Below are 22,227 nucleotides of genomic sequence, written 5' to 3'. Positions count from 1 at the left end.
CTGGATCCTTAACTCACTGCACCAGGCCAGGGATCAAATCCACACCTCTGCAGCTACCTGCGTCTGAGCCACTGCAGAGACAATGCCAGATCCTTAGCCCACTGTGCCCCAGCAGGAACTCTATGAGAATTAACAATTGGAAGGATGTGAACATATCTGACAAAAGTAGCAGTTGGGCCAGGAGAAGTGGTAACAATTTAAATAGCAAATCAGCCATATGGCAGTCACAGAATCTTTAGTTCCTCCCCCAAGTACCTAGATAACAGTATCTGGTGCACATTTCCTGAGCTATGCTAAAACCCCCACCAAATGGAAGAAGTTAATTATGTGATGACCATGAGCACATAGTCCCCAGTCTGGCTGGAGCCTAAGGATTGGTAATGTTAACCCCTGTGACACCATCCTGTTCACTCACCATCAACCAATCAGAGAATCTCGTGCACAAGCTGACCACATACCCTGCAACCCCTCAACTTGCCTTTCAAAATGCTTCCCTGAACTCTTCCAGGAGTTTGGGGGTTTTGAGCATTAGATGCCCTGGACCCTTGCCTGGTGCCTCACAATGGAAAGCCGGTACTTTCCTCTACCACGACCCCCTGTCAATAGAATGGCTTTACTGCCTGGAGGCAGTTGGACCCCAGTTTGCTTCTGTAACACTTCTTGCTTTTAGAACAAAGGGCAGGGGTCAAGACTGCAAAGAGGGAGCCCCGTGAGGACAAGGGCTACAGGAGAGTGGATTCCACAAGTTTCTGGATGGGAAGGTCCCAGATGGCCAGACCCAGAGAAAATGGGGGCTCCCAGGAGGCGTCCCCTCCAGTCCAGCCAAGTGGTGGCCACCCAGGAGCAAGCTCAGGCTCTGGCAGCCCTGGGCGGTTTTTCTCTTTTACAAAAACGAAAGGGAGAGAAATGGCTCTGAATGCTGGCCTGGCTCCCAGAACCCAGGCCGCGGGGGGGAAAAATGGAAACAGCTGCTCACCAGAGGGCTCGGGCTCTGCTGGAGCAGATCTGCGCAGACTCGGGTGGGAGGCGGAGCCTCAGGCGCTGGGTCTTTCAGTGGCGACAACCACGCCCACTTCAGCCCTTCAGGCCTCAGCTCGCACGTGGTGAGTGTAGCAAGATCCCTGGGCTAGCAGTTCAAGGGCTGGCTCAACTAACTAGTTTGCTCATCAGAGCATGAGTTAGTGACTCACGGTCCCCAGGGCCCACTTGGACCCTCCGAGCCTCAGAGAGCTTTGGCTGGGATGACTCAGACCGCTCTCTCGCCCTGGTCCTCGCCGTCTCCATTGCCAAGAGCACGGAGAAACACCCCCTGCAGGGCGCCACCCGCCCCCACCTAGATTTGCCTGCCGCCCGGGAGGCCTCGCCTTGCCTCCTGCAGGTTTCAGGTCCTCAGCGGTTCCTGGACGAACAGGTACTTAAGCAGTATTTATCGCTTGGTTAATAAAGAGCCCTGGTCAGAGCTGGCTTTGGGGCCCACGAATCCGGGTTCCTCTTGGAGCTGCGTGTCCCCGCCTCTTCAGGGCTCAGCTTTCTCGGGTGTAAAATGTGGCTAATACTTCACAGAGCGGATGGATGGGTGCGTTAAACCGAGGAACATATGGCAAGCGGGAGGGGGCCGATAAATGAGAGTTTTCTTTTCCTGAGCGACTAGGAATCCTTGATCACTTCCCTCCAGAAGGAGGGCAGGAAGCCAGCTGAGCCTGTCGGGGCAGGGGCCTTCTTGGTTTTTAGGGTTACATCTGTCACCATGATGAGAGCGGATGGCACATCTGCAGGGCTCACGCTTAGCTGGGGGTAAGGCCTTCTCCTGCGGCTGTTGCCCCAGAAGGGGGGCGACAAGGTGAGCCCCGCCCTCCAGAAGCATCTGTTCTCTCAGCCATTCACCCCGCTCCTCCTCCACTCCCCCAGCTTCTCACCTGTTGGCCCTTTGGAGGAAGGGGAGGGCTAGGCCTTGCAGAATAATGCTTCTGGAACAGTGGAGGGTTTTCAGAGCCTGTTGAGGGGAGCAGGAATTTTAACCCCTGATTGACCTAAATATACACAAGCCTCAGGGCAATTCCTTCTAGTGGGACTCCACATTTCAGTCACAGCAAGGCTGAGGGAGGTGCATATCACTTTAGAGTTTACCCAGCACACTCAGGTACATGATTTCTTGTGATGCTCACCACAAATCCAGAAAGCAGACAGGCAGGGAGTCCTGTGCTTCTTTTTACAGACAAAAGCATTGAGTCCCAGAGAGGTTGAACAGTTTTCCCAAGGTCACACAGCTTATTACTGGAAAGACTGGAACTCATTCCCTCTAGACTTGGTGCTCTCCAGGCCAGGCTGGAGGGAGCCGTTGTTCAGCCTCATGCATTGAGTTTGGAAAGATATTTTACACACACACACACACACACACACACACACACCATGGGCTAAAAGGCACCACCATGCAGGGCCTTCTGCACAGAAGGGGAGCACTGGTCGTTTCAGCCCCACCTGAAAATTCCTTTCATCATCAGAGGCTATGCGCCCCCTCCCAGCTGCCGTGTGGTCCAGGGGTGACCTCCTCACTGTGGTGCCACCCGGAGGCTGCTGTGTGAGCACTGAGGAGGGTCAGGCAGAGCTGGGGACATAAGAACAAAGGACACTGGAGTCCCACAGCTTAGAGTCAAATCTTGACTCCTTTTCTTAGCAGTTGGGTGATCTTGGGAAGCCCCTGAACCTCCCCGTGTGTCAGATCTACAAACATGACGATAATAGTACCTACCAATGGGTTGTTACGTGATTTAAATGAGGCAATGCATGTACATCACTGGGCGTGATGTCTGTTTACAGTGGTTGCTCAAACCATCGTGGTGGTCGCTCAGTGGCTGGTGAAGTTGACTCTTCTCACAGTTGTGGCGCTGGGCACGTAGACATCCTTCTCAGGGCTGCTCACCACGCTTCACATGTCTTAAGTTTCACTTGCTTTTTTTCCCCTTTTTTGGCAGCCCCATAGCCTATGAAGTTCCTGGGCAAGGGATCAGATCTGAGCTGCACTTGCAACACATGGGTGCAACTGTGGCAACGCCAGATCCTTAACCCTCTGTGCTGGGCTGGGGACCAACCCTGCAACCCAGAGCTCCAGAGACGCCTCTGATCCTGTTGTGCCAACAGTGAGAACTCCCAGTTTTATTTTATGTCCTATCTCCCCGGCTGGAATATCGTTTCCATGAGGACAGGGCTTTGTGACAGCTTTGTTCAGTGATGTATCCTCGGTGCCTAGAAGACTGTGTGCTGCCTAATGGAAGCTTGGCTTGTTGCATGAAAGCCAAAAAAAGAAAAGGAGAGGGACTGGGAAAGAAAGATGTAAATCTCGGAGTTCCTGTTGTGGCACAGTGGAAGTGACTCCAACTAGGAACCATGAGGTTGCAGGTTCAATCCCTGGCCTTGCTCAGTGGGTTAAGGATCCGGCATTGCCGTGAGCTGTGATGTAGGCTGGCAGATGTAGCTCTGATTAGACCCCTAGCCTGGGAACCTCCGTATGCTGCGGTGAAAGGACAAAAAAAAAAACAAAAAGGACAAAAGGACAAAAAAAACAAAAAACAAAAAAAAGCAAAACAAAAAGAAAGACCTAAATCTCCTTGGGTATTTAGTGTTTAGTTGAGAAGGGCTGTCCACGGGAGTGGAGAGCAAAGATCTACCTGCTTGCTGTGTTTATGAAGGATGACAACCATGGTGGCCTGGGCTGGCTTGGAAGACACACAGGCTGGGCCCAGAGAGAGAGGTGAGCTGGGATCCAGAATTCTGAGAGCAGAGCCCTGAGGAAAGGTGCCCCCAGCCATGGCAGTCCCTCAGTCACCCCTGACTAAAGGGCTCCCCATTCCTAAAAGCAGCCAGTTTGGAAGTGGCACCCAGCCCCCACTGCCCAGTGTTCATTTGTTGGCCATGTAATTATACAAAAGTTCACCACAGGCTAAGCTGTGTCTGGTCCTCACTCCACGCTTGGAATCGTTTCAGGGTATTCTTTTCGTTGCCTGCTTCGTTCTTGAAGGCTGAGCAGGAAAGGTTTTGTGGTCAAGCCAAGGCCCAAAGGAAAAGTGCAGATGAGATTCTGGAGTGGGCAGACCAAAGGAGCAGCGGGGAGGGGTGGGCCCTCCTCAAAGCCAGCCCAAGTCTGCACATCCTCCTTGTCACACAGGGCTTCTGCTGGTGCTGGAGGCTCAGCACTGCTGCCCAGGAGGGAAGACAGGAGGGTGACAGTCAGCTGAGGTGTTCCTGAACCAAACTTGGGTCTTCCCACCTGTGGGCATAAAGCCAATTTACTGACACGGGGTTGTGGTGAAAGAAACCACAGCATTTCTTGCTGGGCGCCAAGCAAGGGCTTCAGGACAACTCGTGTTTGAAAGACTCACATTCCCCCTGTGGCTTTCAGGGAAAGGTTTTTATTTTTAGTTTTTAATTTTTATTTTATTTTTATCATTATAGCTGATTTACAGTGTTCTGTCAATCTTCTGCTCTACAGCATAGTGACCCAGTTACACATACATGTACACATTCTATTTTCTCACATTATCATGTTCCATCATAAGTGACCAGACATAGTTCCCAGTGCTACGCAGCAGGATCTCATTGCTCATCCATTTCAAAGGCAATACTCTGCATCTGTTAACCCCAAGTTCCCAGTCCATCCCACTCCCTTCCCCTCCCCCTTGGCAACCACAAGTCTATTCTCCAGGTCCATGATTTTCTTTTCTGTGGAAAGGTTCATTTGGGCCATATATTAGATTCCAGACATAAGTGACATCATGTGGTATTTGTCTTTCTCTTTCTGACTTACTTCACTCAGGATGAGAGTCTTTAGTTCCATCCATGTTGCTGCAAATAGCATTATTTTATTCTTTTTTATGGCTGAGTAGTATTCCATTGTATATATATACCACATCTTCCTAATCCAATCATCTGTCAATGGACATTTAAGTTGCTTCCATGTCTTGGCTATCTCAAACAGTGCTGCAATGAACATGCGGGTGCAGGTGTCTTTTTCAAGGAAAGTTTTGTCTGGATATATGCCCAAAAGTGGGATTGCTGGGTCATATGGTAATTCTATGTATAGTTTTCTAAGGTATCTCCATACTGTTCTCCATAGTGATTGTACCAGCTTACATTCCCACCAACAGTGTAGGAAGGTTCCCTTTTCTCCACACCCCCTCTAGCACCTGTTATTTGTGGACTTATTAGTGATGGCCATTCTGACTGGTGAGAGGTGGTATCTTGTGGTAGTTTTGATTTGCATTTCTCTAATAATCAGTAATATTGAGTATTTTTTCATGTGCTTGTTGGCCATCTGTATACCTTCTTTGGAGAAATGTCTGTTCAGGTCTTTTGCCCATTTTTCAATTGGATTGTTGGCTTTTTTGCTGTCGAGTTGTATACGTTGTTTATATATTTTAGAGATTAAGCCCTTGTCAGTTGCATTGTTTGAAACTGTTTTCTCCCATTCTGTAAGTTGTCTTTTTTTTTTTCCACTGTACAGCAAGGGGATCAAGTTATCCTTACATGTATACATTACAATTACATTTTTTCCCCCACCCTTTGTTCTGTTGCAACATGAGTATCTAGACAAAGTTCCCAATGCTATTCAGCAGGTTGTCTTTTTGTTTTCTTTTTGGTTTCCTTTGCTATTCAAAAAGGGAAAGGTTTTTAAAGACAAGGTGAAAGACGGGGTTTGTGGGGTGGTGATCAGCTGGTGGATGTTCTTCTGATTGGTTGGGGCTGAGGTAATTGACAGTCAACATCCAACCTTCTGGTTCCAGTCGTGCTTGTGGGCAGCGTACAGTTAACTTCTTCCACCTGGTGGGGTTTCAGTAGCTGCAGAACAGCTCCAAGCACGTGGCTCAGAATATTATCCGTAGCCCTTGAGGAGGAACTAAAGATCCTTGACTTCGTTGAATGGCTAAAATATTATTATTTTGTCTTGCTTGACTGTTTTCTTTCTGCATTTTCTCACTTCTCTGATTGAATTTATTCTTCGGAACTTGGGGAGGGCCTAGGAGGCTACTGTTTTTCTACAGACAAGAGGCAGGTGGAAGACATGGGGTTGGGGGGGAGGGTCTGTTCTAGGAAGGTCCCAAAGGGTCCTGATCAGTTACAGGGGAGCCCCTCTTTTGCCTAGATTTGGTCTAGAAGGTGCTAATTGTCAGCACATTTACTTTATCATAAATAATCTGCCCTGAGGTCCCCATGGGCTTATGAGGTGACGTGGAAGGATTTTCTGTCTGGATTTTGACTGAAAAGATGTTCTTGTAGCCCCAGTTGCCAGCCTGAGACCTGAGAGAAAAGCCAAGGGAAGATGCTGACAATGGGGGCTGGGGGGGATCTTCTCCCCCTCATCCCCCACTGATGGAGATAGGAGGGGAAAGGACTGGGTCCCACTCCGGCTCTGGGTGGGAGGATACCTGGGGGAAGGACAAGGCCGACGCTCCATGGGGCCCAGCAGGCCAGGCCCCTCGCCCAGGGTTCCTGAGAAGCAGCTGAGGAGAGCTCTACAGGCAGGGAGGCTCCACAGTGTCTGGACCGGAGGAACCAGACCAAGACCTCCTCGTGGTCCTGATTTGCATTTTTCTGGGTACTGAAGTGTGGGCATCTCCATGTTGACTTAGCCCTGTGTGTTTCCTCTTCTGTCAAATGCCTGGCATTTTGGCCTATTTTTCTGTTGGTTGGTCCCTTTCCTACCCCCTCCATCCTGCCAGGAGAACCAGACTTGGTTCGAATCCTTTGTCACTTATGTGTGCATATGATTTCTTGGTTTGTACCTTGTCTTTTGAGTTTCTTTAAAGTACCTGTGATGAACTAACTGAGGGTCTCAAATTTAAAGTGGGTGAAATTATTCATCAAATTTTATGGCCTGTGATTCTGTGTGTGTGTCTTGATTAAGAAATTCTGGGATTTTTCTGGTGGCTTGGTGGTTGAGGATCTGGCATGGCCACTACTGTGGCTCAGATCGCTGCTATAGCTCAGGTTCATTCCCTGGCCTGGGAGCTTCCGCATGCCACAGGCAGGGCTGAAAAATAAAAATTCTCCCCTCCCCCAGGATACCCACTTCCATTCTCCTCTGGTCAGATATGGCACCCACAGGATGCTGCTGCTGTTTAGGGCCCTAGGTCTGGGCCCCAGATGGGCTGGGCAAGCTCTGAGCATGCCTCGATGCCAGGAAGACCGCCACATCAGGGCCCTACACAACCTTAATGGTGTCATTGCTGTCAGCCTGCCCAGCGATGGGCACTGGGCACAGAGTACTGTTCCTGTTGCCACCCCTCCCCCTGCTCCAGATCATCACAAAGGGTGCCAGTGAACCTGACACCACAGGGGTGCATGTGGAGGTGGAGGCAAAATATCCAGCTGAGGGTACTTAGAATACTGCGACCAGCACAGAGCTGTCTGCTCACCACATGCCAGGATCTGCCAGGGACCATCTCACAGCTAGTGACAAGTTCCTCCTGTCAGGGCCACAAAGCAGTGCTTTGTGATGCCGTGGTAGCCTGTATCCTCCCAGGGCAGGGCTCCAGGATGAGCCGGTCAGCCCAGGCCACCGTGGACAATGGGGCCACAGTGGGGTCTGGGCCAGCGGCAAAGTCATTGCAGGGAATGGCAACACAAGTCAGGTCCAGACACGCCTCCCAAGGTGGGCGGCGGGCAGGGTGTGATTCAGCAGTCACCTGGGCAACTTGAACCTGGCCAAGCTGGCCAGCACCCAGGCAGGCTCTGCAGGCACCTGCCAGGGCCTGATTTTCCTGTTCTCAGTCTCCCAGGAGGCCCTTCATAAATATGCAGTCTCTCTGGCCCCTGGGCCCACTTCTGGAGGACTTGCTTAGGCAGTGAAGTGGAGAAAAGCTGGTACAAGCCTTTGAAAAGGACCGCAATCCTCAGCTCTCTTTTTTGCTCCTGGTTTGGGTTGAAAGGGTCCCCAGGGAACCGCCCACCTGCAAGTCTAACCCCCTGAGGTTGAGACTTGGGTTTTCTGAGCTCTGCTCTCAGGCAAAAGGAGGGGGAAGTCAAACTTCGAGAATGGACATCTGTAAATGTGTTATTTAAATTGGTGTTTTAAAACACCAATAACAAATACAGTAGTATCCGGGGATTTTTTTTTTTTTTTTTTTTTTTTTTTAAACAAGATGAATTAAAAATTTGCATCTTCCTTGTCAGAGGAGCAAGCCTTGGTCTCCGTCTGTGGTTCCACTTGAGGGGGCCCACAGCTGGGGTCTCATTTCTGCCTCTGCACTCTGCCCACCACCCACCACGGCTTTCTGCCCAGGCGTCCATTCGCTGGCCACCCCCCTGGTTATCAGACTTCACCACACATAGTCTCCCCTCTCTTTTCACTGATCATGCTTCCAACCGCTTTGAGTATAAAGATGCCGGGAGTTCCCATCATGGCTCAGTGGAAATGAACCTGATTAGTATCCATGAGCGAGTTCAATCCCTGGCCTCGCTCTCAGTGGGTTAAGGATCCGCATTGCCATGAGCTGTGCTGGAGGTCACAGATGCAGCTTGAATCTGGCATTGCTGTGGCTCTGGTGTAGGCCAGCAGCTACAGCTCCATTTGGACCCCTAGCCTGGGAACCTCCATATGCTGCAGATACGGCCCTAAAAAGAGAGAGAAAAAATCCCATTTAGCTCAAAATATTTGCGACAACCCCTTATTAGAATAGACTCTGATGGAATCCAATATATGTTAGACTTGTGTTAGTCTAATTATGTATAGACTTGTATAAAGCATCCAGTAGGTAACTCTAAAGATCAAAGTGACTGTGAATTCAGTAACCACACTGACTGATATTTTATTTATCCACAGAACATCAAGGCAGTGTTTGAAAACCAGCAGTGTACAGATGTGCAGTTTTGTTGTTTGTTCAGTGTAAAGGCAGTGGAGAGTCTGTGTATGCAGCCCCCTCATAAAACTTCTAGCTCCTTAAAGGGGGCCCCATATGCTCAGGCCTGGAGCTTCAGGGCATTCTCTGGGTTCTCCACTAAGAGAGAACAGGGCTTATAGACCCAGGTATGGATCCAGGGCATCTGGTAAAATGCAGTTTTGGCCAGGCTGCCTACTGCTGAGCAAGTTCTTATCAAGCCTGGCCTTGAAAGAAAGATTGGTTAGAGTCAGGTTTGTTTTTTTTTTTTTGGTTTTTTTTTTTTTTTTTTTTTTTTTTTTACCCTTATTGGATCATAAGCCCCTTGGTGTGGAAACTTTGGAGGTTTCCTCTGAAATGGGCATTTTGCAATTCAAGGGATTCCCAGAATCCTGGAGCCCTTCCATAGCATCATGGACCCCATGTGGCAGTTGACTGGACTGGGAGACCTCAAAATATTTTTCCATTCCTAAGCATTTTTATGATTTACTTAGTGCCTGTTGGACCTCCATTCCCTGGCAGAATCTTTCTGGGGAGTGTCTTTGCCGCCTCTACTACCTGCCTGTGTGGTCAGCTGTGACTGTGAGGAGTGTTATGGTGCCACCTTGTGCTTCTGTTCTGAAATTGCACCTTCTCTGGGGCCAAGCTCAAGACCCCCACTCTCCGCCTCCCAACTCTCTGTGACCTCATTTCCTACTCTTCTGACCCAGCCACTCTGGGCTCATTATACTCCTGCCTCAAAGCCCTTATGTTGACTGTTCTCACTGCCTGGAGTTCTGGTGTGGAAGCCATTTATGCAGATGTGGTTTGTAGTGTCCTATAATGAATCAAGAAAAAAAAGCCTATTTTTATGCAGATGCTTTTATTCCCATTTGACCTCAGACTGAGACAATATTACATGAGCATATGAGAAAGTTCTTTGACATTTGAGGAGGCTTTGGGGAAAGGTTAATGGAGATTAAAGAGCATATATTAGTCAGTTCTCATTAAGTTTTGCTGCAATAACAACCTCAAAATCTCAGTGGCTAACAGCCACAAAAGTATGCTAAAGTTACTTATTTGCTGGAGGGCAGCTGTGGGTTTGCTCCACGAGGCTTCTTCATGGCAGATTGGAGGGGCTCATCTGCTGGGCAGTCTCACTTTTATCGCCTTCAAAGAGAAAGTGACACTGAATGAAGGAGCCAGGAGCCCTCCTCCTCCCCCACCTTAACAGCCTTTAGGAGGAGAAGGCCAACAATTGTGGAGCAGAAATGTCCTCCAGCTGCAGGGGTACAAGGTCTGCCTTCCCAGAGCAGCCCTGAAGTTGTCACTGCCCCACCACAGGAGTGGGCTGCAGCCACAGGGGAGGACAGGAGGCCTTGGCACAGGAGCCCCCCCATCCAGTATACACTTGGACCCAAAGTTCTCAAGATGGAACAACCGTCCCATCTTGGGAAGCAGAAGGAACCCCAGTCCTTTCTGCTGCAACTGCCACAGTAGGGAGTAAGAGAGCGTCCAGGTGCTGGAAGAGGGCTTCCGACAAAGGCAAAGAGAAGGAAGAAAGACAAATCCTAAGGGAAACAGAGGCCACGAGGAAAGAGGGCGGGACATGTGGGTGTGGCAGGTCTCTACAGGACCCTGGGCTGCTCCAGCTGGCAACAAGCCAGGCCAGCAGGGTCAGCCCAGAGGCTCTCTCCTTCAAGGAGGTACCACAAAGGTGCACCTCATCTGAAACCTCATCCTGAGCCTCTTCCCACAACAGAACAGATATTAGAAGGGCCCACCTGGAACACAGATGGGTAATTTGTGTGTCCTTCCCTTGAAAGATCTCTCGTCTCCGCCTCAGGAAAACAAGTTTCAAAGTGGATTGGGAAAGGGGGGGTGGGGTTCAGATTTGGAAAGAATGAGGAGGGAACAGATGGTGCCTGCTAAGGCGACCAGATTTTTTCCCCCAGTTAATCTGGGAATGACCTAATTTACATAGTATTTGCATAAATTTCCATTTCAAATTATAGCCGTCCTAACTTCAAGTATACTGGAGAAAAATAAATGAGATCAGGCAATCTCCTGTAATTGAACTCAAGCTGACTTCTGTGAAAGGCAGGTCAAGCTTTCAAACCCTGGCAGATGAAAGGAAGGAAGTTCGCTGCTGTCCCTTAGCAGGAGGGGGGCTGTAGAAAGCCTCTCTCCACCTCTCAAATTAGGCAAAGTTACCATAGTCCAGGTCAGGTCAGAGATGAGGAAATTCGGAGGTCCTGCATGGCCCAGTGGTTAACGAATCCAACTAGGATCCATGAGGTTGTGGGTTCGATCCCTGGCCTTGCTCAGTGGGTTAAGGATCCGGCGTTGCTGTGAGTGTGTGTAGGTCGCAGACATGGTTCAGATCCTGTGTTGCTGTGGCTCTGGCATAGGCCGTGGCTACAGTTCCTATTAGACCCCTAGCCTGGGAACCTCCATATGCCCCGAGAGAGATGAGGAAATTCAACCTCTCCTCATTCCACACCACCTTCCACTGTGGGGCCCTCCTGAGAAGAAACAAAATTAGCAGTGGAGTAGAAAAGCAGGGGCTCTTTCCTGAAATCTGGGTGATGGCAGGGACCCAGGCCCAGTGGGCTGGACACTTGTACGGAGAGGAGGTGTTACCTCTGCCCCTCCCTGACATCTGGCTGCTTTGCTCTCCATCCATTCATTCTCAACCTCCACCAAATCCCATCACACGCCCTCATGGATACCCTAACTTCTGTGAGTGCACAGGAACACACACACACCCTGGATAGGTACCACCAGCCTGGCCTGCCCAGTCCCAAATCTGGCAAAGGGAACTGTGGAAATCTAGGATATGTCAGTCACCTTGACACACCAGGCTTGTCCCAGGGTGGAGAGGAATCTCAAGTTGGGTCCATCCACTAAATGTCCAGACCCCCTTGCTCTCCATCTGGGATTAAATCAGATGGGGGAAGTTGCCGGGCAATGCATTCCTAGGACAGACCAGATGGGGGCAGAGCCACAGATGGGGCAGAGCCACAGCTGGCAGCTAGGATGGTGTCATGCCCAGTGGGGACAGGCTGGCTGCTAGAGAGGAAACTCCCACAAAGGTGAAGGAAGGCGGCCAGGGGCCCAAAGTGAAGGCTGATGGTCAAGGTGTCTGCTGACAATTCCTGGGTGCTGGACTCTGCATCTTTAGGGGCTGTGTCTCCCTCACCCCTGTGGTTTCTCTGCACAGAGACCTCCCCCCATCTGTTTCCACCCCCTCCAGCCTAGAGAACCTGGTTGGGGAAGCGTTGATCTCTACCTTAATGTTACCCTGAATGTTTTAACTGTGAGCTCGTAAGGCCTCCCTGCCCTGAAGTTAAAGCCAGAGAAGTTTCCTATCCCCCTTTGCCCAGCTCCCTTGGGACATGAGCACAGCTCAGCCTGGCTGTTGGGAGTGGCAGGGAGTTTGAGGAGAGGAGGGGTTAAAAAAAAAAAGCCTGGGGTCGGGGGGGGGGGGGGGAGGCATTTATTAATAATTCAAAAAGTTGAGTTTGCCACACACTTTGTTGGGAAGGTGTCACCCAGAGGCCATATAAGCCCAAAGGAAAAGAGAAAAAGACCAGAGAAAAATGTAGCTACCGGGAGAATTGGGAAGTGAAAGGTCAAGGGGAGAGATCTGGGTCTAGTCCTGGCTGATTTTTCAAAGGCTGTGCTTCCTGAGCCCCGGCCCCAACCTCTGGGCCAGGCGACACAATGCGAGGGCTGTGGGGGCCTCTGCGCATGCGCAGATGCTGGCTGGCTGCTCCCTCCTCAGTCCGTCGCAGGGTTAAGAGGGTGCTCCTGCCAGCCAAAGAGAGGGTCAGGGAGGCACCCTCGGCAAAGCCAGGTTGTTCATTCAGCTCCTCCCATAAAGGCTCCCCTCTAGCAAACCATTTCTTTTAGGGTCATCCCATCCCTAGCATGAGAAATGGCATGCTTTAAGCCGGGGCCAAGGCCACCTAGTAAATATTTTAGGTTTTGCAGATCACGCTCCAGTCTGCCATTCTAGCGCAAAAGCCGCCGCAGACGATATGCACGGATGAGTGTGGCAGAGATCCAACAAATACAGACACTGAAATTTGAATGTCATGTAATTTTCATGTGTCGGGAAATTTTTCTTCTGATTTTTTTTTTCACTTAAAATGATTCTTAGATCATGGGCCTATAAAAACAGGCAGAGGGCTGGGTCTGGCTGGTAGGCCATACATCGCTTGAAGCAAACCCCAAAGTAGAAGGTTGGGTCCTCATCAATGCAAATGAAGGGTAGATGGATTTGATTTATAGAAGAATCTAAGGGGAAGGTTTCCTTGAATGCTTTTAAAATGAGATTTGATTGTAACTTCTTCCTGAACCAAAGTGTGATGTTCCTTTCTCTACTTTGGTGTTTTTCAAACTGACATTGAAATTGACATTAGTGTGCTGCAAAACTGATGACCAGCATATTGGATAGAATAAAGTGGATAGGATAGGCTAAGATAAGCTAGAAGAAAAAAATATATCAGAGTTCATCATTCATAATAAAGTTGATAAGACCATATTGTGCAGCTGTGCATGCATTCATATGTGCACACACCACACACACTTGTATATACACACACATACACACATATATGTGCACCGGATTGTAACGTTAGAGATACTTCTTATAGTGGATCATGGTCCAAAAGTTGAGAGCCTGCCTTAATGAATATTGGGGTGAAAGAGGCTGAATCTCCAGCCCTCCTGGATCGCCTCCGAGTCTCAACTCTCTCTTTCCACCCTGTGCCCCTGTGGGTTTCTTTGTGCTCATCAGCCCTGAGGACAGCAGGTCAGGCCGCCTCATCCTGAGGCTGCGGCGCGCAGGGTACCAGAGATGACAAAGGCACCGGCAACACCTCAGTGTCATTTCCACAGCCCACCACACCATCTGCTGGTTCACCCAGCACCTTGGAGACGGTGGCTGGTGTGTAGGAGACGCTCAGCATCTGTGTGTTGCATGAATGAGTGCCTGAATCCAGACCGCAGGGCGGCAGGCACGGGTGCTCTGAGATGGGGGGGGATCACAGTGCAGTTGCGGAACTGAGAGAAACTCAGTGAAAGTGACCTCAATGGCTGTTCTCCCAGCTTCCTCAGCCGCCTAAGCTGACACAGACTGCTCAGCAGGGCCCGGTAGGTTTGGGGAAGAACACTCCTCCCTCCACATGCCAGGGAGCAAAGGGGCTTATTTCCCCAGGGCCACCAGCTCCCCTTGGCTGAAGACAGGGCCGTCCACCTTACTCAGTGAGAAATGCCACTTCTCACAAAGGCTCCAGAAAGATCCCAGCAACCCAGCAGAAATGCCCATTTCTGGGAGGCTTTGAGAGTTGGAAAGCAGACAGGGAGGGACCCTCGGAAGGGACGGATGCGGTTAACTGACCAGGAGCGTCCACTGAAGCAGCCACAGCCCTTTCCCTCGTGCCATCCCACCACTTACAGAAGTTGCTCCCCAGAGCTCCTTGGAGACCCTGCCCTTCCCTTGGCTTTGTGCCTCCAGGCTTGGGGGTGGCATCCAAAGTGCTGTGGTTGTCACTGGACCTTGGTGGTTCAAGGTGCAATGGCTGGAGGCAGCTCTGGGAGTGATTGGATACCTCATCCAGGTGACCTGCCATGCAGGTCCTTCTGGGTTTCTCTGCTCAGGAGCCAGATTTGAGGCAATTCCGTAACATCATGCAGCATGGGGTAAGGAAAATGGGGGGAGGGCAAACTCACAAGGCTGAAGGAGGACCCCAAGGGACAGGCAAGCATGCATCCCCCATCCTGTCATCATTCCTGGGGGCACAGTGAGTGTGCCCACGGGGTAGGTTTTCATTTCAGTGGAGGACCCTTCCCCGAGTCACAGGAGGAACACACGGGCTCCTGGGCTGCAGACAGAGGAGAGTCATAGGCACTGCCTGGGGTGTCACAGTGCTCTCTGGGCACCATTGGGGGGGGGAGGTGCAGGAACATGAGTTTGGGGGCAAACCCTCCGCCTGGGAGAAGGGACCTGGTGCCAGCTAGCTGATCATTCCAGGGGCATATTCCAGTGCTCCTGCCCTTTGCCCTGTGACCCACTGGGCGGAAGTTATACATTCCTCAAGTTCAGGTCTGCCTCTGGCATAGCCCACTGGTCTCAACTGATGGTCTGATGGGCCAGGAGGGCCTGCGTTGTTCAAGATTTTGGAGAGTCTGTTGCATGTGCACTAATGCCTCAGCCAAAACCATCTCACTTGCACCAAGAGCTGGAACCCCATGACTGGACCCATGCCAGGCTCCAGGCATGAACTTGGAGCAGACCTGGAGAAGGTGGGACAAGAGAGGCAGCAGACTTTTCCTTGATGCGCTCAGAAGCAGAGGTTTGGTTTCGGCATTTAGTTCTGTGTTGTTTTATCATTTTATTTTCTTGAGGTGAGACAAACATCTGGTGCACAGATCTTCATACATTTTAAATGCCTTTTTCAGCCTCCACGGAGGGTGTTGTAACCCCGCCTCTCCCCTTCCCCGCATGTTCATTTGAATATGAACTTAATGGACGCTAAATAAGTCGGCAGAGTTGCTGCTTTTTCTGCGGTTGAGCAGATGTGTTTCTGAGGAAATGTGCTCGTGTGGGCAACCTCACTCTCTCCACCCAGACAGCCCACAGCCTCTGGTGCCCTGGAGGGGAGCGACTGCAGCCGCCTCTCTGGGGGAATTGAAAGTGTAAATGCCACCCAGCCCCCTCCACAAAGTTTCCTACCCCACCCCCTTCCTCCCGGTGCTGAGAACTGGGGGTCCTTCAGGGAGGAAGGGACGGTCCCTGACCTCCGGTGGCACCCACCAGTGCAGTGCTGGGAAAATAGTCTGTGCTCAACAACTTTGATGGATTAAAGCCAGAAGTGCGTCTTTCAAGTTCCATCCTAAATCCCAGCCCTTTAGGGGGTTCTAGGAAAAGCAGGACAGGCCACGGAACGCTCCCTGAGCCTGGGTTGACTCATCTTCACACTGAAGAATTCTTGCCTGAGTCTGGGACTTGCGAAGACTCGCAGAGGCTCCTTAGAGTGGCTGAAAGCTGGAGCACCACCTAGGTTGGCTTTGTCCCCTCTCCCCCATCAAGACCTGCTGCTGAAGCTGTGCTGGTGACTGGAACCCAGGCTCAGGAAGCACACACCCCAAATCTCAGCCTGGGCTTTCAGGGTGACTCTTCAACCAAGCGAGGCCTCCCCAGCTTCAGGTGCAGCTGGTGTGGGAGAGTGACAGAGGTCCCAGACGTCAGGACTGGCCCTGCTTCTAATTAGCTATCACTCAGCCAGGCTGGACTTCCTCTCCTTATCCGCATGGCAAAGGGCTGACCTCAAAGCTATTTGCAGATCTAAAACTCCACAGGGAGTTCTCGCTCCTCTAAACTCTGCCCTTCCCCCCCCCCCATTGTTCTGCCATTGCCTGAAAGCCCTGCAAACTGGGAAGGACTGGGCACCCCAGCCCTTCTGGTGTCCATGAGCCTGTGAGCCCTGAACCTGCTTGGTCCAAGGCTCCTCCCAGATACTGTCCTTAATGGATTTGCCATCCTCTTAGATCAGCGATGTAATGAAAGCCTGGCTGAGCCTGGATTCCGAGCCCGGATTTGGGGTCCTGGCCAGTTGAGCCTCTTTCTCAAAGCCATGTTCACAGACCAGGAGGCTGGCAAAGCAGGGGCTTCTACCTCATGCCTGTCCCCTCCACTGGGTGTCCTGTTTCCAGGGTCACCTAGCAGTGATATGCCCTAAAAGAACCCCCATTTGAAGAGTGGGGGGGCACTCACGCCCGCCTGTGGTCACTCGCACTCTCCATACAGTCAGAGACCCCAGTCCAGACTTACAGGCTCCAAGTTGACTGCTGCCTTGGTCATCTTTTCTCTGGAACCAGTGACACTGCCCCCCAGGGAGGCAGGAGGAACAGGCTAGGATGTTGCTGCCTTCCTCGCCTGGAAGGGCTCCAAAGTGCAGGCAGCCCCAGCAGGTTTCCAGGGGAAAGTTTCAGTGGCTCCCCAGGAAACCCCACCTAGCTGGAAAAAACAGAGCATGTTCACTGCTCATCATGTGCATGACCTCATTTAACATATACACGCTTCACCCCGGGCAGCCTTAGGTCATCATCACCCCAGTTTACACAGCAGGAATGAAGTACAAAGCTAAATAACTTACACTAGGTCACAAGTATTTGGCACCAATGGTATTTATAAAGTCAAAGGCCATGCCTTTACCCCCTAAGCCGTGTCTCCTCCAGAGTGGGAACAGGTCACCTTGGTTTGTCTACATAGACTAGAGACCTTTGCTATTATCATTATTATTATTACTATTATTATTATTATGGCCACACCTGCCACGTGTGGAAATTCCTGGGCTAGGGGTCAAGTCAGAGCTGCAGCTGCCGGCCTACGCTGCAGCCACGGCAACGTGGGATCCTTAACCCACTGAGTGAGGCCAGAGATCGAACCCACATCCTCACAGAGACAATGCTGGGTCCTTAACCACAATGGGAACTGAGACACTGCTTAGCAGCGAAAGTCAAGAGAGTCCTGAGTTGGCGGATTAAATACCTAAACCTGAACAAAGATCCCACAACTTTGGAGAAATGAGCTACTGAGGTTTGAGAAGTTGTATCTTTGGGGTTCTAGGCACCTTCACATAAAAAGGGAATCAGACTTTTTAATGTTGGCATTATAGTCCTCAAGGGAGTCAGTCTGGGTGGAGAAGGCATTTCAAACAGGTTAACACCCTGACCCAACCGGGGTCACTGACAGCCAGGGTGGGGGCTTCTGGTGTAGCTCACCCTCCTCACCAGATTCCTTCCCACTGCCAACCCTGGTGGTGATGGTTATTTTACTAAGATGGGAAGCATCCTAGTGTCTTTCAATTTACTGAAAAATTGCAATGAGTCCGTGGTGGCACTTCCAATACTCCATTGGCTGGTTTGAGGCAGGCCTCCCAGGTGTGAACCTCTTATTGTTTTGAAAGCACTTTGGCTTAAAGCTGGAGGTTCCAGAGTTGGCCTTAGAGGGTTGATACAGTACTACAGAATAAACTAGAAACCAGCTAGATGCCAGCATGTGGATTTTCACATCCTCTCCCAGTTCCAGGGGAAACAGGCTTTCATTGGGCTCAGGGAAAGAAGTTGAGAATTCTCATGTCTCTAAAGGCACTCAACCCACAGTGAGGGTGGCAGCTGGATGTGCTCTGTCAGGGACAAGTGCTGTTTTGTTTTGTTTTGTTTTAATTTTATTGAAGTATAGTTGACTGACAGTGTTGTGTTAAGTTCTGCTGTATAGCAAAGTGATTCAGATATATATACATATACACACACATTCTTTTTTAAAATATTCTTTTCTGTTGTGATCTATCATAGGACATCGAATCTAGTCCTTTGTGCTATATGGTAGGACCTTGTTGCTTATCCCCTCCATGTATAATAGCTTCCATCTGCTAACCTCAACCCCTCACTCTTTCCCTCCCCCAATCCGCTTCCCCTTGGCAAGCACAGGTCTGTTCTCCCTGTCTATGTATATGCTTCTCTTTTAAAGATAGGTTCATTTGTATCATATTTTAGATTTCACATATAAGTGATACCTTATGGTATTTATTTTTCTCTTTCTGACTGACTTCACTTAGTATGATAATCTCTAGTTGCATCTATGAGGCTCTGAATGGCATTCTTCATTCCATTGTATATATGTGGCACATCCCTTTATTCATTTATCTGTTGATGGACATTTGGGTTGTTTCCATGTCTTGGCTATTGTGAATAGTGCTACAATGAACATAGGGATGCATGTATCTTTTTGAACTACAGTTTCGTCTGGATGGATGTCCAGGAGTGAGATTGCTGGGTCATATAGTGACTCCCTCCTTAGTTTTCTGAGGAACCTCCATATTGTTTTCCATAGTGGATGTACCAACTTACATTCAGAAAAGGGGTGTTTAAATCCATACTGTCTCCTCAGAGTTCCTCAGAGAACATAAACCCAGTCAGCGCTTTGGCTTACAGGAGAATAAAAGCTGACACCTTTCACAGAGACAGCCAGTAAGTGTGATGCAGGAAAAATAGAGGCATTGACCGTGAAGCCAGTTCTTCACAGTTATTATTAGCAGCCCCATCCCCATCATCATCATGATTTTACTCTCTCACTTATAGGCCAGGGGAAGGTACCAGAGACGATGATCATGGAAGCCATCAAACACACCATTCCTGGCTAAGAAAACGGCCCCTGCCATAGTTCCCAAGGAGAGAAGCATCCCTAAGCTGTTGCTCATCCAGACTTTGTTGTGTCTTGACCTCATGACCTGCACCCTCCTTTGGCTCATGTGACTGGACAAAGGCGGCTACCTTGTCCAGGACCTCCATGCATGGACGGACTGGTCCTGTCTGATGTGGCCCAGCTCAATCAACCCTGCGCAACTGAGATCAGTCAAGTTAGATTTTTCTCTCTGTGGGAATTGATTTTGGAAATAATGAGAAAAAGAGCCAGCTGGTTGCAGGACAAGAATCAGGAAGACACACTTAGAAGAAAGGTGTGAAGAGTGCAGACACAGAGTCACAGTGATGCCAAGTTTCCAGGACCAGTGGTTCTAAAACCAGATGCTTCTGCACACAGGCTGGCAGCTACCTTCACAGGTGGGTACCATATTGTGCTCAAGGTGGAAGATGTACCTTTTGCTGTAACTGAGGATATATGTTGTTACAACAGAGTGCCTTAGACAGAATGTTGAAAGGAGTGCTTCATGTGGAAGGGGAGAATCCCAAGTGGACACGTTGGATGGGAGAGGTAGTGTGTAATGGCGAACGTGTGCAAAGGAACCGTGTGTTTCTTAGGATGTGTGAAAACTTAGTCTTGTAAGGTCAGGAGAGAGCACAGTCGGGGCCATAACAGTTATCCTCAAATGAAAACACAGGCTTGAGGAGTAATCGAGTGAATGGTATGCTAAGTGGGGATATAATTTAATCCTTTTGAAGCCTTGCCAAAAATTCTGGCATTTGAACATGCACCATGGTGTTAGTCAAGACCCTTTTGGTTTTAAGTGACAGTGAACTCAAATTAACTTACGAAGGAATTGGATGGCTCACAGAATTGAAAAATCTAAGGATGGAACTGACTTTTGTCTTGGCTGGGTCCAAATGTGCAGTATCATCAGGAATGAGTACCTCTTTTTCTCTTGGTCTTGCTTTCCTCCAGTTGGCTTTACTCTTTGGTTGGCAGCAATTTCCACACTTGACATGATGGCCAGCACTGGCTTCCTGTTGCATGCTTACCTCCTGCCAACTGAGCAGCCTCAGCAGAAAAGGAGTAATTCCCTGGGGATGCAGCAGTGTCCCAGGGATAGCTCTCATTGGTTCACCCCGAGACATGTATCCATCCCTGAACCAATCACTGAGGCCAGGAGAGGCAGCCGTCTGATTGGCCTGGCCTGGGTCATGTGCTCAGCTTTGGATTTGGGGCATGATGCCAATTCCACCAGAAGACATGGCTTCACTTAACAATAGAATAATGGTTGTCACTAGAGGGTGTTGAACAGAGAGTCACAATAAATAGCCACCTCAGCTCCAAACAAAATAGTTGAGTACAACTTCCCTGAGGTAGTGACCCTTGAACTCCTGACCTGAACTGTCTGTAGCTGCCATGAATACTGAATGACTTTCTGATTCCGATATCCATGAAACCTCACCATAATTTCATCAGGGTTATTATTCACAAAAAAAGAAACTCACTCTAGTTTGTTTAAACAGAAAAAGAACATATGAGAGGATAGTAGTAGCTCACAGAATTTATGCCATGTTAGAAAAAGAGGCTGCAGCCATAAACAACACTCATAGCCCCGCTAGTCCGGTCACAGGTTTGATTCCACTGCTTTTGGCCCCTGTTATGGGGAGTCCCTCTGCCCTTGCTGCCTCTGGGGGCTGCACATTCTCTGCCGTGCTTTGCCTGCATCACCAAGATGTAGCATCACTCAGCAGCTGGCTCTTTGCTTTTCACTCTTTCATGCAAGTTTCATGTTGCTGCATCCAACTGGCAGAGCCTAGGTCATATGTCTGTGTCCCAGCTGCACAGTTGGTCTGGGAAACTAAGTTCTGATCTCCTCCCTGGTGAGGTAGTGACCCTAACAGTGGCCTATTTTCCTCATTTAGGAAGGCTGTTCAAATGATGCTGGGCTGGCACCAGTATGACCCACGCCCACTATGCCACACTCCAAATAGGTCGTCTTCATTCTCTGGGTTCTGGAGAGAGAAAGCAGTGGGACCAGTGCTCTTTATTTCCACAAGTGGCTTCCCAATAAATCTGTGAGTTTCTGATCTTTGTAACCAGGGGCATGCAGTTAACACAGGTTCTCTGGCCAATGAAATTCAGATAAAGTTTTCAGATAACATTTCGCTTGAGGACAGTGTTTCCTTCCCAACAAGATCGGATTGCAGAAGCTCATGATTTCTTCTTCAAAAGGAAAGCCCTCAGTGGGTCTCTTGACAGTCCCTATAAAATGTGGCCTTGTGGAGCCCTCCCAGGGTACCAACACTCAGACATTTAAGAGGTCTTTTAAAAAAATTATTATTAAGTATAATTGATTTACAATGTTGTGTCAATTTCTGCTGTACAGCAAAGTGACCCAGCCATACATTTATATACATTCTTTTTCTAATACTATCTTCTATCATGGTCTATCCCAAGAGATTAGAAACAGTTGCATGTGCTGTGCAGCAGGACCTCATTGCTTATCCATTCTGAATGTAATAGTTTGCATCTACCAACCCCAAACACCCCATCCGTTCCTCTCCCTCCTGCCTGCCCCTTGGCAACCACAAGTCTGTTCTCCATGTCCGTGAGTCTGTTTATGTTGTGTAGATAGGTTCGTTTGTGCCACATATTATTTATTTATTTGTTTGTTTATTGTCTTTTTAGGGCTGCACCCTAGGCATATGGAGGTTCCCAGTCTAGGGGTCCAATCGGAGCTGTGGCTGCCTGTCTACACCACAGCCACAGCAACGCAGGATCTGAGCTGAGTCTGCAACCTACACCACAGCTCACGGCAGTGCCAGATCCCTTAACCCACTGCACACGGCCAGGGATCAAACCTGTGTCCTCATGGATACTAGTCAGATTCATTTCTGCTGAGCACAACAGGAACTCCCTGGGCCACATTTTAGATTCCACATACAAGTGCTATCATATGGTATTTGTCTTTCTCTTTCTGACTTACTTTACTTGGTATGAGAATCTCTAGTTGCGTGTTAATAAGCCTTTTTATAGAGCTCTACGAGTTCTGCCCTGGGTTCCTATTTAACCACAGACCATCCCCAGATATTGACAAGAAGCTGAGTTTCCAGGCCAGGGTCTTCCTGGTTTGACAAATGCCCCTTAGAGTCTGGAATC

The 22,227-nt window shown here is 49.5% G+C and overlaps 1 protein-coding gene across 5 annotated transcripts in view; it reads left to right on the top strand.

Annotated features, from left to right (window-relative positions):
* ATXN7L1 (ataxin 7 like 1) overlaps positions 1,074 to 22,227 on the top strand; it is a 461,024-nt gene continuing 439,870 nt past the window's right edge. For 3 of the 5 annotated variants that reach the window (XM_003482700.4, XM_021063506.1, XM_021063503.1), the window contains exons 1-2: positions 1,077 to 1,411; positions 19,002 to 19,481. The gene's annotated coding sequence lies outside the window, so the exon portion shown is untranslated. Of the gene's footprint in view, positions 1,412 to 19,001; positions 19,482 to 22,227 lie in introns of all 5 variants that reach the window. The other 2 variants (XM_021063505.1, XM_005667724.3) reach the window with 2 other exon arrangements.

Source organism: Sus scrofa, chromosome 9 (assembly GCF_000003025.6).
Source record: "Sus scrofa isolate TJ Tabasco breed Duroc chromosome 9, Sscrofa11.1, whole genome shotgun sequence".
NCBI lineage: Eukaryota > Metazoa > Chordata > Mammalia > Artiodactyla > Suidae > Sus > Sus scrofa.
The sequence above is the reverse complement of the archived record's forward strand: the minus strand, read 5'-3'. Positions and strand labels throughout refer to the sequence as shown.